Genomic DNA, 20,376 nt, shown 5'->3' on the forward strand with positions numbered 1-20,376 from the left:
TCATTTTGCAAATCACTTACTCGGCAAGTAGAGCTGTTTAAAATCTAATGTTTTAGAGGAACCACATTACAGTTTTGCTCCCATAAAGGAAGACTTTCAGTAGTCTTTACATCATTTACAGTAGATAACTCTAAAGTTTCAATACCCTGCATGTTCCAGCAAGGATGAAGGGAACTAATATTCACTGTGCTCCTTATATGTACCAGGCCCAGGGCTACAATGTTTTACCCATGTTACCTCAATTCATCCTCACAACCATGTAAGATCAATATCATCTAGAGATGATATTCTAAAGATTTATTCTAGAATCTACAGTTCCTAGAGACGAAAAAACTAGGCTTTGACTGTTGAAGTAATTTGCTTAAGGTCAGATGGTTGGGAGGTGGCAGATCCAGACTCAAAGCCTTTCTTCTAGAGATAGCTCATTTAAAATAATAATAAAGTAATATAGATTTTAGTAGGAAACATTATATGTAGTCATCACTGTAAATGAAAATTCTGTGATACATCTGAAGAGGTTCTATGAGAGAACCTGCAAGGAACAGAAATTCTTTGGCTGATATGCCCCTGACCCCCAATATTGTGTGGACTATGGAAACCTCCCTGAGATTCAGTAATCCATGATTAAACTTTAATGAACACATGAATCCCCTGGGGATCTTGTTAAAAGGCAGATTCAGATTCAGCAGGTCTAGGATGGAGGTAAGATTGTGTAGGTCTAACAAACTCCCCATGATAATGATCTTGTTGGTCCATAGAACACAGTTTGAGTAACAAGGATCTCATCTTACAAAATTATTTTTTTTGAAGACCTTAGGTTTATATCTTGCAGAACATACCGTAAAGGATGATTTATCTACAAAAGGCACTTCTCTCAACATCCCTAAACTACAGATCTGTTATTTCACACAATATCTACCTAAATTCTGTGGTCTCTTTTTCAATACATTGCATACACTGATTTCTCAGTTAAACATAAAGCATAAGGAATAAGCTAGTTTCAAGATGGACTTTTTACCAGTGACCATTAGTATATTTTGCCTCATGTAACAAAGAAACTGGTTAAAAATAGCAGAACATACTGAACAATTCTAAGCATTTTTAATAAAATATGTCTCTATGGGGGTGGCTGGGTGGCTCAGTTAAGTGTCCAACTCTTGATTTCAGCTCAGGTCATGATCTCATGGTTCATGGGTTCAAGTCCAGCATCGGGCTTTGTGCTGGTGGCACAGAGCCTGCTTGGTATCCTCTCTCTCCCTCCCTCTCTGCCCCTCCCTTGCTCATGCTCTCTCTCTCTCTTCTCTCTAAAAATAATTTTTTTTAAAAAACCACTATTTTAAACAGCAAGAAAATACAGTCACTTGTTTTTTTTAATTTACACCTGAGCAATTTGTTGCAAATTTTAGATCCATGCCATCCTGCAATTTAAAAAAAGAATGGCTGTCATTCATATCCATACAGGGAATATAATCCTCTCCCACACAGGGAATATAATATAATTCCCTCCCATACAGGGAATATTATAAAGAACATAAACATATTGGTCAATTATAATAAGGTAGAAGTATTAACCTTAATTAAACCAAATATCATAGTTTTTGGCTAACACATCTCTGCCATGAGATGGATAATGATAAACAATTCTGCTCCTTGGGCTCACTCATTTGATTAACTGGAGTGTATTATGTGGCTAAGGTAATCCTGATCTCTCAGAATGCCTGTCTCATCAAATTTTTAATGTTTACTTTATAGAATTCAAAAATCTTACTCTCAAAATCTTTCCAGAATAGTGAATGTTGTGTTTTCCCACAAAATAATCCACTGCCTCAATTTTGTTGACTACTCAGCTCTCTCTAGATAGAGACAGAGACAGAGACAGAGATAGAGATTGGTACATAATCACACCTTTGAGGCCAATGTGTTTGGAGGAAGCCAACTCCACCCCTAGCCAGTCAGCCCTAAGCCAGGCAGAGTATCCTTTTCCCTGGGCAGAGTAATTGGTTCAGGGATGGACTCCTCATCCAACTGGAATCAATACAACATGGGAAAAGGTTTGTTGTCACAATCCAGGAAAGAAGCTTCCTGACTCCTCAGAGGAATGATTCTGAAGCAACCCTCTGCCTGCTCCTGGCAAGTATTAATGAAGCCACATTTTAACCACAAGGGGGAGCCAACCTTTATGATGAAGCTGGCACCAAGGCAGGGAGCAAAAAATAGAAACAAACCACAGGTTGTCCCATAGGAACTACCCTTCATACACTCTTTCGATCTTCTACGCAACCAATATTCCTCTAATTGATCTATGACGACATTCTGAAAGCCCCCTTCAAATGCCTTGCTTTAGTTCAAAAGTACACTCTGCCACATTTCCCCTGGCACCATAGTCCAATATATCTGTCAAAGAAGGAAATGAGGTTACTGTAATGATGACCCAAACACTTCCTCTTCTTGGAACTCCAGGAAATAAAATAAAGCTCATAATTCAATAGTTTGCAGAATCTCTCTTCCTCTTTTTGAAAAGTGGAATGGCAAAATGGCATTCTCCCATATCTGATCTTCCAGCATACCTCATGGTTGCCAGGATTACTCAACAGTCTCATTTACCAGTTTTTCTTAAACTTCTTGAAATAGAATTTAAAGAAAAACATGCGTTTATAGCAAGGGGGTGCTTAGCTCTCTTTACAATCTTGTTGCCCATTTTAGCTTTTTCTTCCCCTTTGACCACAATTTTAATTAAGGAAGGATTGTCATCATTTTCTCTCCTGTGTTACATTTGATAGAAGCGTATTTGTCTCAAAAAAGAAATCCAGAGGTAGCTAGACCATGGTAGGTGTGGCCACTTCATAGTCACCAAGGACTTGGGTTTCTTTTCTTTTACAGCTCAGCAAACTTTAGCAGGTACCTCACAGTCCAAACTAATTTAGAGTATCAACCTTTTTATCCATATTCCAAGCAGCACAAAGGAGAAAGGGAAAAAAGGAAACAGAAGAATATGTCCCTTTCTGTAAAGGACTGCACTGATTGATTTACGCTAGATTATGCTATGGCTACAAACTCCAAAATAGGGGCCTACAATATTTTTTCTCACTCTCTCTACTCTTCAGATTCATCTCTTACCACTCAGACTCAATCCCCACGTGTGCCTATACCTCCTCTATTCTGACTCAACCTCCCACCCCTCCATGACTCCTTAATACCTTGCACTATGCCCTCTGGAACCCAAAGTCTCCTATGCTGGTGACCTCCTCTCTGGAAGTTGTCTTCACCTTCTTGCTGCAGCTGGAGCCTTCACACACCACTTAAACAGCAGCCCTTTCAGGGCGCCTGGGTGGCTCATTCTGTTAAGCATCTGACTCTTGATTTTGGCTCAGGTCATGATCTCACTGAGTTCAAGGCCCACACTGGGCTCTGCAGTGATGGTGCTGAGCCTGCTTGAGATTCTGCCTCCTTGCTCTCTGTCCCTCTCCTGCCTGCTCTCTGTCTCTCTCAAAGTAAATAACTATTTAAAAAAAAAAAAAAAAGAGCAGCCCTCTGAAGCAGTGGCTATTTTTGTTCTCATACCCAATATTTAACAAGGCTTAAAAGATAGGCCAGGTTCTCCCCCTTGCTCCTTATCTCTATTTTCAAACAACTGTTTTCCTAAATCTCTAAAACTCTCCAGTGACAAGGAAACGTGTGTTATCAGATTAGATTACCACATTAACTTGCTCTTGTTGCAGTAATCTACCTTTCACTGCCTCCCATACTAATGTCCTAGACCTTGTTGTTACCAACCGTCCTGTCTCCAAAATCTCAATTTCAAGAATTTTATTTAGATCACCATTTCCTATTGTGCTTGCTCATCCCTCCAACAATCCTGCCTGTAATTCTTTAACCATATTGGGACCTCCCACTGAGTGCTCCTACATTTCACTGTCTACTACATACTCTTATTTGCCTCCTCACCCTGGATTCCGCAATCCAATATTATAATGTTTCCCTTGCATGTGTCTGTTATGTTCTTGTATCTCTCTCCTTCTGTCTTACACACTCAGAAACACCCCAGTCTGACCTGGTTCCTGCCTCCAAGCAGTGGAACATGGCAGGAGGCAACACTAATGGCTCACCATTCACTGTGTGTGCAAATCTGAAGTGGAGCCTAACACTATCAGATAAGCCTGATTCAACATTTTGTGACACAATTCACTCTCCTCCTCTTCTTGAGGTCTATCTCATAATTTCTCCTGATTCTGCAAACCTCCCAATAATTTGCTTTTTTTTTTTTTTTTTACTAAGAAAATAGAAGCAAAGCAAAAGGTTAACTACTGTGACAAACCACCCCAAAATTTCATTGAAAAGACTATGAGAGCTCTGGGGTCTAAGCAAACAGTAGAAACACAGGTGGGGAAAGTATAGAAAATAAGACAGCATCAGCAACAGACTTCTTTATATCTATGTTAAAGGCCAGCACTGATTTGCTGACTGGGACACCCCCCCACCGCCATCTGCTCCCCGACCAGGGTCAAAGACCCTGGGCATACAGCAATTAATACTCACCCCAGGTCATGTATTCTAGACTCCAGCCTTGGTGCCACTGACCTTATGGCTGCACAAACCTTCCAAATGTGGAGAATGACCAACTAAATCAAAGGCATGAAACTGCAGAAACATAATTTTCCTTATAAAATGACACAATCAGCTTTTATGCTTTATTTCTTATTACGTATGCAAATGAATGGAGAAGTGGGAGTGGTTTAACTTCTCTAAATCTACTTGAACTCCTCTGGGGGAAGATGTAAATAAGTAGAGCTACACGTTCACTGTAAAGATACAGACATGCTATTATCATCATTAGTAATAATTTAATTTTGCTAGCTAATTGTTACATTTTGGTGCATTCACATGAAGGCAAATTTTGTCTTCCTGCTATCTCTGCCATTAAAACAAAAGAATAATGCTATCTTAGATGATAAGAATAATGACTACACCTGTCAAAATAGATTTATATCTTGAGTCTCATTCAGCCTCTGCAGCATGTTTTGCCAGGATTATTCATTTGTTCTTTTTTCTTTTCTTTTCTTCTTTTAGGGAAGAAGACAGGAAGCAGATTTCCACCTCTACTCTTGAGCCTCCCTCTTAAATGATGCTTGGGGCAACAACCCTCCAAAATTAGGTACCATTCAGTACCAATCCCTTTGGTAACCACTGTAATAACATTAACATGATGAACTAATGAGATATTAATGTGGTCGTAATAGACACTTCCATAGGAGTTCTCTTGTAATTGAGTAGGTTAATAATCTGCCTTAATCTGTGCTTGGCAAATGTAATGTATGATGAATAGGGAAAGGCAGAATTTTAATCACTTTCAGCTTATAAGGTGTTTACTCTTTCAAAACAGAAAAACAAATACCTGTTTTTAAAAGCAGGTGCATGAGTGAACACTGGAAAAAACAGCCCAGAGTGTCATAACCCATATTCCTGGAGGCATCTCAGTGCATTTTATACATTTCACTTTCTAAACAGCAATAGATGTGGGGAATTGATACTTAAGATCCTTATTTGTACTCAATATGTATCTCATAGTTCATTCATTTATTGACTTCTAGTGTAACAATACTTAACAATTATAATTACGGATGGCAGAGCCTTGTGAATTTAACAATAGTACCATCAGTGTTGCTTTTAAAGGAAAAAAAAAAAAAAAAACATAGCAATCCCTATCAAAACAACACCAGCATTCTTCACAGAAGTAGAACAAACAATCCTAAAATTTGAATGAAACCAGAAAAGACCCCAGGTAGCCAAAGCAATCCTGAAAAAGAAAACCAAAGCAGGAGGCATCACAATCCCGGACTTCAAGCTGTATTACAAAACTGTAATCACCAAGACAGTATGGTACTGGCACAAAAACAGACACACAGATCAATGCAACAGAATAGAAAACCCAGAAATGGACCTACAAATGTATAGCCAACTAATCTTCGACAACGCATGAAAGAATATCCAATGGAAAAAGTCTCTTCAGCAAATGGTGTTGGGAAAACTGGACAGCGACATGCAGAAGAATGAACCTGGATCACTTTCTTACACCATACACAAAAATAAATTTACATTTAGGATGAAAGACCTAAATGTAAGACAGGAAGCCATCAAAATCCTGAAGGAGAAAACAGGCAATAACCTCTTTGACCTCGGCCACAGCAACTTCTTATGTGTCTGTGGAGGCAAGAAAAACAAAAGCAAAAATGAACTATTGGGACCTCATCAAGAGAAAAAGCTTCTGCACAGTGAAGGAAACAATCAACAAAACTAAAAGGCAACCAACGGAATGGGAGAAGATATTTGCAAATAACCTATCAGATAAAGGGTTAGTATCCAAAATCTATAAAGAAATTATCAAACTCAACACCCAACAAACAAATAATCCACGGGCAAAAGACATGAATAGACACTTTCCAAAAAACACATCCATATGGCTAACAAGACACATGAAAAACTGTTCAACATCACTCATTATCAGGGAAATACAAATCAAAACCACAATGAGATACCACCTCACACCTGTCACAATGGCTAACACGAACAATTCAGGCAACAACAGATTTTGGCGAGGATGCGGAGAAAGAGGATCTCTTTTGCACTGCTGGTGGAAATGCAAACTGGTGCAGCCAATCTGGAAAACAGTGGAGGTTCCTCAAAATATTAAAAATAGAACTACCCTACAACCCAGCAATTGCACTACTAGGTATTTATCCAAAGGACAGAGTAGTGCTGTTTCGAAGGGGCACATTCACCCCAATGTTTATAGCAGTGCTATCAACAACAGCCAAAGTATGGAAAGAGCCCAAATGTCCATCGACTAATGAATGGATAAAGAAGATGTTATACACACACACACACACACACACACACACACACAGGAATATTACTCAGCAATCAAAAAGAATGAAATATTGCCACTTGCAACAATGTGGATGGAACTGTAGTGTATCACGCTAAGTGAAATAAGTCAGAGAAAGACATTAAATATCTTGTGATTTCACTCATATGTGGAATTTAAGATACAAAACAGATGAACATAAGGGAAGGGAAGCAAAAATAATATAAAAACCGAGAGGGAGACAAACCATAAGAGACTCTCAAATACAGAGAACAAACTGAGGGTTGCTGGTGGGGAGCTGGGAGGGGGGATGGGTTAAATGGGCAAGGGGCATCAAGGAGGACAATTTTTGGAATGAGCACTGTGTGTCATATTTAAGTGATGAATCACTAAATTCTATTCCTGAAATCATTATTATACTATATGTTAACTAACTTGTATTTAAATTTAAAAAAGAGAAAAGAAAAGAAAAAACACCACATACCCACCCCTCCCCCAACACACAGACACAGATACATACATCTACATACACACACATAAACACTATGAAAGAACATTCTAAAGTGAAGTAATAATTGCTAAGAGAGTCATTCAAAACAGGTTCTGAAGGATATTGAGGAAGAAAGGCCTATGCCTATCTCCTGTTTCAATTTTGGGGACACTACAGACTTTTGACTTTTGTCCATTGCACCTAGACCACCTTCTGGAGGATATGACTCTACTCTGGACTGAAATAGAGATAACGTAATACCTGTTAGCTAAATAGCCAATCTTGTATTAGACAGTCAAACAGTTTAACTTTGTCAGCACTAATCATAATTCCTTCAAAATAAGTTATGTAATCTTGTGGGTTTTGCTTTTATAAATCTACACTTCCTGCTTGTAATTTGGGGCACACTTTCAATTTTTAATTTCTGGATCGCAATCCCTAGGACCCAAAATAAATGCTCTGGTTGCTTTACAGCCTCTTCTTCTTGGTTGATAATACACACACACACACACACACACACACACACACACGTACACTCACACACTAAAGAGTTCCTATTATTTGAAGGAAATAAAGAAATAAGGTCAAGAACCTAGAAAGAAATAAAAAGGAATGTGGTGATGGAAAAGAAAAAGCAAAAGCAAGATTGAAAAGCCAAGATATTCACAGTCTTCCAACTGGATTCAAGAGAATACCTGCAAATAACCCTGGTTTGAACTCTGCTGAAAGAGAAAGGAGCGAAAAGAGCAAGGCCTTTATATGATTATTTATTCCAGCAAACAACAGCACATGGCAACTCAGAGCCTTTCTATTCCCTGAGCTAATATTTGGAAGACACTGTATCTCCAGGGCAAATTCTAAATGTTCCTCTTCTCTCTAAAGAGGAAAGGGAAAAATATCAGAGGTTTCCATCATTCAAGGATAAAAAGAAAATACTGATGAAATTCAACACTGAACATTGCACAAAGAAGATAAAAAATTAAGAGGAAATGTGCTGATAAGCTTTGCTTAGCAAATACAAATGAAGGCTAAGTAAACCCATGTGATTTTTTTTTAAAGGCAGACTTGTTAAATTAACTGGCAGCATTTCAAAATCTCCTTAACAGTGAATGTTGAAGCCGATTCTACTCAAATATTAACCCCCTCTATGTGAGATCTACTTTCTTGGACGGCTCCAAGTGGTCTGGTTATGTCCAGCCTGAATACAAAGATGAGAGAGCATGCAGTTTGCAGTCTTGCTCCCACCTTTCCCAATTCCTTTCCAGTTGACAATTACAATGGCCCCCTTTCTCCACTTCCCTCCGAAGGACCTTAGGATGACTCAGCGCCATGAGTCTGCCAGGAGCACAGTCTTCAGGGTGTTCCCTTAGCCACCTCATCACAACCAGGAGATGGTCAGGTTCTGCCTCTAGTTTCAGCCAGCATTTCATTACTTCCAAACTTTTTGACTCCCCCCTATAAATTTCACACCACTAAGAGCTTTCAACACTTAAAGTTTTAGGGGCAATTAAACAGACAGAAGAGGTAGGAGAAAGGTCATCATCATGGATTCAGAAGGGGCTGTTTCAAATTCTGTTTTTGCCACTTCATACCTTGTTACCTCATCTGTCTGCAGTTCAGCTTCCTCATCTATAAAAATATCTGTATTAGACTCCTCAGACTGCCATAACAGAATAACTGACTGGGTGGCCTAACAACAGAAACTTATTTTCTCACAGTTCTGGAGGCTGGAATTCCAAGAGCAAGGTGCTGGCAGGGCTGGTTTCTACTAAGACCTCTCCTCCTGGCTTGTAGCTGGCTGCCTTCCTGCCTTATTGTCACATGGCCTTTCCTCTGTGTGCATATGGAGACAGAGAGTTCCCTGGTGACTCTCCTCTTCTTATAAGGACATCAGTCCTATCAGGTTAGGGCCCTACCCTTACAACCTCTTTTAATCTTAATTACCTCCTTAAAGTCCCTGTCTCCAAATACAGTTACATTGAGAGTTACTGATTCAATACATGGATCTGGGGGAGACAGAGTTCAGTCGCCCATAACATCAACCTGGAAAGATTTCAAGGATTCCAGAGTTTTCATGCTACATGATGAAAACTCCTGCCCTGAAATGTGAGAGGACACAGAAGGCCAAATCAAAGCAGCACTGTTTCAGAAACATCTCTGTGAAGAAGGATAAAACTGAGCTCATATATTTCCTCTGGCCCTTATTAGTAAAGAGTCTATGTTTACCAGATATACCTAAATAATTAATGATTTTTTTTCTTTTCTTCTATTAGGAAACACTGGGATAACCATAGTCCATATGGCCAGAATATACAGAATTCAAATTTCTGTCCCTGCTATTGACTGATACAGTCATTTTGAATATTACAATTTCCCTCTGTTTTTAGAGGAAATCAAATATTGCATAATAAACTGCAGTGCAAACAAAATGCCGTTATGCTTCTCAACAATTATAAATAATCAGATCAACCCTAATCAAATTGGGGGAAACATTTAGAGTCTACTGAGTCCATTAGCTGTAGGGTAAGGTAAACAGAATAGAATACTCTTAATGAAAGACACAGACCATTGCTAGTTCTGTCCATACCCTCTTCCGAATAGACACAGTGATGTGCAACACCCTGAGTCCCTCAGGTGATTGGACCCAGGGTAGTTACCTAACCCAAAGTTTGCCTAAATCTACATTAGTCAAGGAAAGGTCATGGTTTCCATGTCTTCCCAGCAACAGGACTTGTAAGGCCCCTCTACTAGCTCTATTTCCTGATAGACCCCATGAAACCTCATAAGAATTCCTTGCTCCTTTCTTGGACTGGTTTCAGTGAGTTTTTCCTTCTGAAATCAAGGAAAACCATCACTACCAATTTTGAGTCTAATACCGCAGCTTCTCTGTGCCTTTCAATGCCATCAAATCTGGGAAAACACTCCAAAGCCTGAATGTCTCATAATTCAGTGGCTCCTAAAGGACTTTCTGTTGGTATTTTGTTTATTGGATATGATGGATTCTATTACTGTTGCTCCACATTCAACATGTGTGGAGACATCAGTCAGTACTGAATCACCATAACAGGTTATCTCCATTTGCAAAAAAAAAATTGTCTTGGCATCTACAGATTAATTCACCTATAAATATTAAAACATATCCTGAGCTGGGGCACCTGGGTGGCTCAGTCAGTTAAGCATCTGACTTCAGCTCAGGTCATGACCTCACAATTCATGAGTTCAAGCCCCACATCAGGCTCTGTATTGACAGCTCTGTCTCTGTCTTTCAAAAATAAATTAAACATAAAACATTAAAAAAAATTAAAACAAATCTTGAGCTAAAGAAAAACACTGGTTAGTATTTCTCAGCAGAAAAACAGAATCAAGAGATGAGTTTTCAAATCAAACTTCTTACCCTTCATTGTGAAACTTAATCAAAGGATGCTACGGAGCACCTGGGTGGCTCAGTTGGTTAAGCATCCGACTTCGACTCAGGTCATGATCACAGTTCGTGGTCTGAGCCCCCCATTGGGCTCTGTGCGGAAAGCTCAGAGCCTGGAGCTTGCTTCAGATTCTTTGCCTCCCTTTCTCTCGGCCCACCCCCCACACTCATGCTCGCTGACTCTCGCGCACGCTCTCTCTCTCTCAAAAAATAAACATTAAAAAAATTATTTTTAAAGGATGCTGAATACAAGAGGATAAAGCCCAGAGGTAGGAATCAAGAGGCACTGGTGCCAAATCTCCCTTTAACTAGCTCCATGACCTTGGGTGCTTGTCTACCAGAACTTGCAGGTTCCTTCCCGTACTAATGAGGGTAACAACGCTTTCCCAAGCTCACAGAATTGGTAGAGGGAGTCAGTATGGCAACAGAAGCACAGAGATGACTAAATACTTACAATGTAACATCAATAGGTTTTAAGAAATAATATATTATTTACTGTTATAAGTAGAATTCCACCTTGATTATTTCATAGTATGATTATGCCTCCATTTTGAAATGCAAGAATGTGACGCTTAAAATTTAAGGAAATGTCCTCTTATCTAACAAGCGTGCACTTTGACATGCAAAAATCTACTCACGAGAACCTGCAGCTCTTCTTGCAGCTCCCCACCTCAGGCCTAGCTTGGACACGAGTTGGGCTTGACAAGTGCATGATGGCTAACATCAACTTCCTTTCCTCATCCACACATCTACTTCCACTCTTCCTATTTCAATCTTAAGCATCAAGTAAATCTACCTTACTGTGCATTATACGTTTGGTGCTCCCAAAATTCTGTGTTCTACAAATACTGCTGAACACTTTTCAAATAAATAAAACTTCCCTGCAAATTACTCCTTCTTGTACACAAACTACACTATTACAACACAAATTTTCTCATCCCCTCATTTAAAAAAAAAATTTTTTGGGGGGGGCGCGCCTGGGTGGCTCAGTCGGTTGAGCGGCCGACTTCGGCTCAGGTCATGATCTCACGGTCCGTGGGTTCGAGCCCCGCGTCGGGCCCTGTGCTGACAGCTCAGAGCCTGGAGCCTGTTTCGGATTCTGTGTCTCCCTCTCTCTGACCCTCCCCCATTCATGCTCTGTCTCTCTCTGTCTCAAAAATAGATAAACGTTAAAAAAAAAAAATTTTTTTTTAATTTTTTTTAATCTTTATTTATTTTGAGAGAGAGACAGAGTGTGAGCAGGGGAGGAACAGAGAGAGAGGGAGACACAGAACCCGAAGCAGGCTCCAGGCTCTGAGCTGTCAGCACAGAGCCCGATGTGGGGCTCAAACTCACAAACTGTGAGATCATGACCTGAGCTGAAGTCAGATGCTCAAGTGACTGAGCCACCCAGGCGCCCCATCATCCCCTCATTTTTATTTAGGAATCCTCATAATACCTTTAAAAAAAACATACACATTACTCTTCCAACTTGATTTAAATTACTGAAGTCAGGAAATTTGCCTGCCTTTTTATATCTTTTCCATTGCCTTTAATGCAGAAGGAACAAAGGAATCTGGTTGACTGGTTGGATAACAATTTGAAAATTTAATGAAATTGTCAATTCATTAAAAAAAAAAAAAGGTCAAATCACTTGTGTGATGAATTGACTGATTGATCCCTCAATCTTTTATCATACAAACTCCTCTGGTTTTTAAGGAGCAGTGGTTTGAACCAGTATGTCCAGAGAGTCACAGGTTTTTAATTCTTAACCTTCTTATTAATATATTACACTATTTTATTAATTACTGTGTGCTTTCAAACCTACTTTGTTTCAATAGGGAAAGAATACATAAGAAGAATATGTAAAAGAATATGTAAAAGACATCTCTGGGAAAAGAGGATGGAATTAAATTTGAGGTTTTCTAGTTTGAAAATATTAAAAAGCATTCCAAAATAAAACAAGTCAGTATTCTCAATACTGGAAAATGGCAGTGACTAAAAAAGTCTTTCAGCCTGTATGAGCACTGTCCTCTGTCCCCATCCCTAGTGCTAGGTAACTCAGAGATATAATTTATGATGGATTCACAAACAGAATGGTCAATGGTTCAGCACAAACCAAACATGAGCAGACACATTTCTAAACCCAACCGTCATGCTGCTTACACAATCTGTTGATCCATTGAACAAATATATGTTGAAAGATTAAGCGGGAGTTGACTGCCATTCAGGAAGATAAATGTAGAGTAGACTCATTTTCCGCCTGACTTAATGCTTAAGGATTTGTATTAGAAGGTTGTTGGGGAGGGGGATGTCTGCGGGGGATGGGAGGAAAGGAAATTCCAGTCACCCAGATCTTCAGAATGAGATTATCTCACCAAGAACCTCACACAGAGGCCTTTACCAGCCACCTTTCACATCCAGGACCTTACTTTTCCCCTTATTCTTTTATTGTGAGGGGAAAAAATCCAAGGAAATAAACAAGTGCTTCAGGAGCACTTGCCTTGGCTATTCAGGCCTTGTTGAAGGAACGATAGGAGACAGAATGTCTTATACAGTACATTTTGAGATTTAAAAGGGGAAAAAAGAATCAGGCTATCATAAAAGCACATTGTTATCCAGCTGTCTCATAAAAGGGCTGTGAGCCATTAAGCTATAGAGAGAACTGAAAGCCTGAAGCTAGGAACTCAGTGTTCCCACTGTTGGAGCCAATGCCATTCCCAAGCAGAGCCCCAAGCTGGGCCAGCCTTGACTCAGCTCATACATGTTGACACCTTCCTCAATGGAAGTATGAGGCCAGGCTTCTGGAAATGCATTTGTCCAGCTTTGCCAGGCTGAAAAAGACAGCCCTTCACTGCTGTTGATCCTGTTATAAATAATGTCTGAGTTTCATAAGACGGCTTTGTTAAAAAGAAAGTAAAAGAAAGAAAGGGGAGGGATAAGGAAGAGATGATGAAGGGAGGAAGAAGGGAAGGAAGGGAGGGACAGAGGGAGGAAGAAGGCAATGGAGGAGGAAGAAATGAGAACAAAAGAAAAAGAACAACCATTTGTAAAGTAAAATGGAATTTCCTTGATGTGTAAACCTGAGACATGTCTGCAATGCAATAATACAATCATGCTGCTTCCTTGTTTAGCAAGCTGTGAACAATTTTCAGAGACATCCAACAACTCTGGTCTAGTCAGGAGCACATTCAAAAAGAAAACCACTGAGCACTGCTAAAAGAGATGCATCTTGACCTACCGAAGTACATTTGCCAATAAATGCACTGGAACACAATTCACTTCAATTCGACATTTACTGAGTGCCCATATGGGTTGTGGCATAGAAGAAGGACCATACAAGCTTACCAGACACCGTGGTCTTACCCTTGCAAAGTACATATCCCAAGAAAGACCATGTGGACATGTGCAGGATGGTGGCTAGATGTCCAGGGAGAGGTATGTTTCCTTTTGTATTGAAGAATAAGTTGAATCTTCTAAATTGGGAAAAAATTTAGGCAGGTGCTAGATTTAAGGAGTGCTGTGAGGACATAAAGGGAGATGAGCATGGGCAGCTTCAAATATACAGGGTGAACATGAAGGTCAAAGAAGAAATGGTATTCAGAGTAAGCTAAGAAGATCTTAATTTGCCAAGCAAGGTGAGGAGTTTGAAAATCAAAAGGGTGTAGGGTAAAAATGACTGATAATAGGTTTTGAAGTTATTTTTATCCAGTCACGAGCCCTTGTTTTTCATTTTTAAATGCATCTAATACAGGATGAAAAATTGCTAAAATACAAATATATGCACATAATTCTCTAAACCAGACTTTAACTTTATTCTTAATTCTTTAGTCCTCTTTAACTTTTAACTTTGTTCCTTTTCATCCAATTTTCTACCCTGAGTAATCACAACCCCCCAAAGTTGAAGACATAAAAGACCAACATATTCTCACCCCCTGTTTTAGTTTCTAACTGTTTTTGTTGTTTTATTTCACTTGGAAATGTTGCCAGGACTTAAAATGATGCCACACAGCAGGTGAGAATGGACCATTCCCTCAACATAATATCCCCACTTTCTCTTTGGTGCTGTGGTTATTGGCTTTATTTTTCATGAGCTCTTGACTTCTGAGTAAAACCAACCATCTAATAGCACTAAGTCTCAGTCAACGAGTTTTAGCTTTTGGACCTGTGAGTCTGCAGTCCATTTTATTCCATTTATTTATTTTAACCAAATGTCACTGACTTTGAACTGTTTAATCTGAAGCATCTGATCTCTCCTGTTCTTGGATGGCTAGAATTTGGCAAGCCAAAATGTTAACTACAAGAATAGAAAAGAAGAAACACTGAAACTAATGAATTCACTGGGAATGGTTTGCAGTCTAAAGAAAATACGACCATCTGGGTTAAGTTATTATAGGTTATGGATTGGGCTTTCTGTTTGGTTTGGCTTGGAGCAGAGGGAAGTTCTCCCTCCTATCACCCTCTATACTTATGTCTACCAGCACAGTGTCAGATTGTATTATTCTATGAGTGGCTTTAGGTCTTCTGCAAGGCTATCCCATTAGACAAATCTACATGAATCTTGCATATGATGGGAATTGGAAGCATTCTCACATACATTCACACAGCCTCCCTAAACTTTGCCCTGGAGTACACAGGAAACATAGTGTATGATCTACTCGCAGTAGATCCAGGTACCTCAGGTCCAGGTGAGCAACTCTGTCTTTAAAAACCTCCACAGGTGAGGGGTGCCTGGGTGGCACAGTCGGTTGAGCGTCCGACTTCAGCCAGGTCACGATCTCGGGGTCCGTGAGTTCGAGCCCCGCGTCAGGCTCTGGGCTGATGGCTCGGAGCCTGGAGCCTGTTTCCGATTCTGTGTCTCCCTCTCTCTCTGCCCCTCCCCCGTTCATGCTCTGTCTCTCTCTGTCCCAAAAATAAATAAAAAACGTTGGGAAAAAAAAAAAAAAAAAAAACCTCCACAGGTGAGTATGAGCTAGCTGAAGGCAAAGCACAATCTGAGAGAATCTTTTTACCAAACACGGGCAAGGACTAGTACAGCCTCTCCTGACTGATTTGCGGCTGTCCCAGGGAAGGGAAAAGGATGAATGTGAGCCCAACCCTACTCTGGCAAGAGGTAATACTGGACTGGATGCCCCTCAATAAAGGGGTACAGAACAATAAGTGGTCACTGGGGGATTTCAAGAAGAAGAAAAGTTAATGATTCTGCCACAAAATTCTATTCTGGATTGAAAAAAAATTCATTTTTATCCCCTAAACCTAGGAGAAGTTCTTCCAGACTAGCAAAACTAATGATAGCAAAAGCTAATGAAGTGTTTTCAAAAGTATTTTATTCTTTCTCAGTGAAGCTCCCTGTATGATTACATTTTCAGAAGGAGCTAAAAGTTATTTTGCCAAAATTAAAAGCATAGGTAGAAAATCTGCTCCAAATACAATGGTCTGCTGGATTTGAAATATTGCTCCAGGGACAAGCCACATGGTGCTAGAGAATACCTGAATCAGCAGAAGGTGGGAAGGACCATGAAGACGGTATTTATTATGTCTTGAGACGACTCCATAGGTCACTGCTGATTTCTGTTTACACTGTGCTGACCTTTCACACTCCAGAGCAGTTTGTTCAGCTGTGATCTACAACCAAGAGCACACGCAGTATGTCATCTGCAGGGCCCTGGGCTAGCCGATCGGTATACCCAAGGAAAGAGGCAGGACACAGACCGAAAAATGTCCATCGGCCTGTTCTTTGCATGGTCTGCTTTCTCACTTTCTACTTTTGTACAAAAATTTACATGTCTTGGGATACTGGTGCAAAGCATGATCCTAACAGAGTGCATTTTAACAAAGTGAGAATTTCACTTTACATTATGGTAACTGGAAAATGAACCTGTAGAAACGATCTTATCTCTAGGTCATTATTTCACCCATCTCAATTAAGGTATGTTCAGTATCGGAGTACAACAAAATACATTTTGTAATGGTCTGTGTCTACTCTTTTGCAAAGCATTATTTGAGGTCACCAAGCTGTGACTGCAAAGAAACCATGGGCAGTTATTTTATCCTTTGAGATAAAAAGGATATCCCCTGATTCACTGGGACTCTGTTTCTTGAATTTGGAGCTCCCTGAGCATTTTATCCACCCATGCAAAAGCAGAAGATTCCTCCTATTCTTCCTAGATGTGATTGCTTAACTCCACTGCCACAGGAAAAATGTATTGTGATTTTCAAGACTAAAAAAAAAGTCTCATGCACAGGTAACATAAGCAATAATAACATAGTGTTTGTTTCCCAGACAGAACTCCAGTTCCAGGGACTAGACTCCTTTATGCACTCCTCTCCTACAGTATTAGCTCATATGAGGTCTCTCAAAGAGGAACTCCCACGTACAGATTATCCTTAATGATGGCCTCCTTCAGGAAACCTTCCGCATATTCTGTGTTCACTTCGCACTGTGTACTTCTCCCTAACAGCTCTCCACACGGTACCATCACCCCCACACAACTGGGTATTTGAAAGCAGGTCCTTATTCATCCATAAAGCATCAGTTCCTAGCACAGTGCCTGACACACAGTAGGCACTTAATAAATGTGGAAGTAAATATTGATTCTTTTACTTCTTCCTTAAAATCCATTGCTACATTGGGCTCTAGAGCCAGGGATTCCTTCAAAAAGGAAGAAGGATTGAGAAAGAAAAAAAAAAAAAAGAGAAGGAAAGGGAGAGGAAAGAAAAGGAGGAGGAAAGAATGAGAGAGGAGGAAAGAAAACAAAATGAAAAATTAAAAGAAAAAAGGAATGGAAGAAGGAAAGGAAAGAGGGAAATGAAGGGAAACCCACAGCTCAGTGTCTACCATAAGAAATGAGGGAAAATAACAGAAGTAATGCAGATGAATATAAAGTAATTAAGTAAGCATTATTTTTTGAAGATGAAACAAACAGAATTTGGAATTCTGTTTCCAGCAACATGGCAGATTCATCCCTCCAGGCAGAGCTAAAATGCTGAATAAAATATTTAAAATGTCATTTGAATGCATGGCTTCGCTAGCAGGAAAATACAAGGATGGATTGGAGGCCAGAGATGAAAACTGTGAATCCAGAACAGTAAGCAAGCAGTAAAGAAAGAACTTGTCTTAGGATTATCTAAAAATCTTCAAGAGGCTTATAACTCATTCTTCCCTGGGCCGCACCCCAGTTCTAGCATGAGAACAGGTCAGTCTGAGAAGCTTGGGTATAAAGTTCCCCACACCTCCACCCCCTTACCAAATACACACACTCTCAGAGGACAGAGGAAAAAAACACTCCATGCACTTTACAGAGGGAGATTCTGGGAATATATGCCTCACTGAGCTTTGGCTTTGGCTTCAGATGAAATAGAAAAAAAAAAATTATGCCTTGAGAATTTCTAACCACAAACCCCATTTATTTGGGTATGATAAAAGAATTCCCCTCTGGCTGTGTGACTCCCAAGAAAATACACATTGAAGAAAAAATTCCTTCAAGTGGTCAAGCCATCACATTCACATGCCATGAATGAAAGAGAACAGGAGAAAGACATATCACTTCCATTTCCCAGAAGTTGTACACAACAATTCTGGCCACGACTTACTCATATGACCTGACCTAGCTGTGTATGCCATCTTTATTCTGGGTTCCAGGACTCTACTGATAAAGAGAAATGGATGTATAAATATTGGGGTGGAGAGAGTGGAAGTAAGCTCTATCTTTATTTTTAAATACTGAAATGACTCCCAGGAGACAATTAAGGTAATACTTGTTCCCTGGACATGTTTCTGGTTAGCGACAGAATTTTTGAGTTTTATTGTGGAATAAATCAATTTTGTTTATCTTCAAATTTTCATTAAAAAATATAATGAGATAAAAAATATATTTGAAATTAGCAATTTCTTAAATAATAAAAAAAAGGCGAAGAAGAATCTAAGAATAAGAAGTCATTTAAACTGCAATTAGAGTTCTTTTTCTAGGAGAACTTGGCAGTTTCTAGGCTAGACAAAACTGACCAGAACTGAAGCACCCTTATTGTTTCTTATCTCTTTCCTTTCATTTTTCTCCTCATAAGACAAATTTCCTCAAAAGAGCATAGTGGCAGAGCACTCCTGCAGAGGTAGAAAAACAGAGAAATAACTGAATGGTTTCTTTTTGATGAATGAAGCATAGGAAATTGCCATCTTAAATTTTAAAAAGGTTTAAAAAGAGATTTTCTATAATAAGATAGCATCTTACAAAAAAAAAAAAAACAGCACATCTACAGCTCATGTTACTAAATGTTCTTTGCAGAAGGGAACTGTAAGTTTCTCTTTATAGGATTACCTTTATATCCAAAACAAACAAACAAAAAACCGCAATACCAAATCTGAAAATCCATAACAGAGGCATGTGCATTTCCCAGATATAAGGGGGATATTTGCGTGTGCGTGTGTGTGTGTGTGTGTGTGTGTGTGTGTGTGGTGCTTCCAGCTAATCTACCAAAAATAAATAAATAACACTTACTATTGTGCAAATATCAGAGTAACAGCCACTGGTGGGAATAATTATTCTGGCTGAGTTAAAGAGAGAACTATTACAGGCTAGTTTCCAGATGCAAGGAGGATGCTCTCACACTCCCTTGCACACTCAAGCACACATGTATATCATATACTTTTGTTGAGTTGCAACAACCACTTATATTAGCACAAAAGATCTCCAAATGATTCAGCTCTATTATCTGAATTTTCAGTATCTCTACCAACTCCCTGCACACAGATAGCAATAAATCTACAATAATCTAGTGCCACGAGGGAGAGGAAAACAAATAGCCTCTGCTAAAAAGTGGTTGCTTGCTAAAGAGCAGACAGCTTGTCATCTAGCTTTTTAATGAATCTAGATCTATCTGTTAAGTGTTTTCCTTGCAGCAGGCCATAGAGCAATCCTCTCCACTCCAGTCTTCTTTCTTCCCCCCTCTATTTCTGAAACTCCCTGGCTCCAGGATAGGAAGACACCAAAATGTAGAATTTACCCAATGGACTTATTAGTTCTCTGAAAGACTGGGATTACGGAAAATACTAAAAATAGTTAAGTCGCAATTTGATATGGGTGTATTTTGTAGGATTGTTTTGGGGTTCAATGTAACGTAGATCCACATAAAAAAGGTTAAGCAAATAGGGCTTTATTTTCCTCTAGTGACAAGTTGAGGAGTAGGCCATCCTGCTCTATTATTATCTTTTCATGCTGCCATCTTTAGCATTTTGCTTTCATCCTCATGGTCTCTATATGGCAGCCATACCTCCCAGCATCACATCTATATTTCAGACACACAGAAGAAACAAGTGACAAAGAGGAAAATGATATGTCTGTATCAAGAAAACAAAACTTTCCTCGATATCCCTAACAGAACTTAACTTAGGTCTTGCTGGCCGGCCAGAATTGAGAAAAAAGCTGCAGGAAAGGCTAGACAATGGATTGTTTTCACAACACATATTGCCATCTCAAACAAATCAAGGTTCTAACAGGAAAGATACGAAAAGATGGTATAAATACTTAATGCCAATATTCTGGAATTTCAATCCATAGAAAAAGTAATAAAGCTTCTCAGAGGAAAGTACAATATTATATTCATTTTTTGCTCTCCAAGTGCTGAAAC

At 39.4% G+C, this 20,376-nt stretch overlaps 1 long non-coding RNA gene across 1 annotated transcript; it reads left to right on the plus strand.

Annotated features, from left to right (window-relative positions):
- The first annotated feature begins 569 nt into the window (after positions 1-569).
- On the plus strand, positions 570-5,223 carry LOC122204651. The gene is made up of 2 exons (XR_006195728.1): positions 570-702; positions 5,068-5,223. It is a non-coding gene; the product is annotated as an uncharacterized LOC122204651 (long non-coding RNA).
- The last annotated feature ends 15,153 nt before the right edge of the window (positions 5,224-20,376 follow it).

The sequence above is a fragment of the Panthera leo genome, chromosome D4 (genome assembly GCF_018350215.1).
Source record: "Panthera leo isolate Ple1 chromosome D4, P.leo_Ple1_pat1.1, whole genome shotgun sequence".
NCBI classification, from domain to species: Eukaryota; Metazoa; Chordata; class Mammalia; order Carnivora; family Felidae; genus Panthera; species Panthera leo.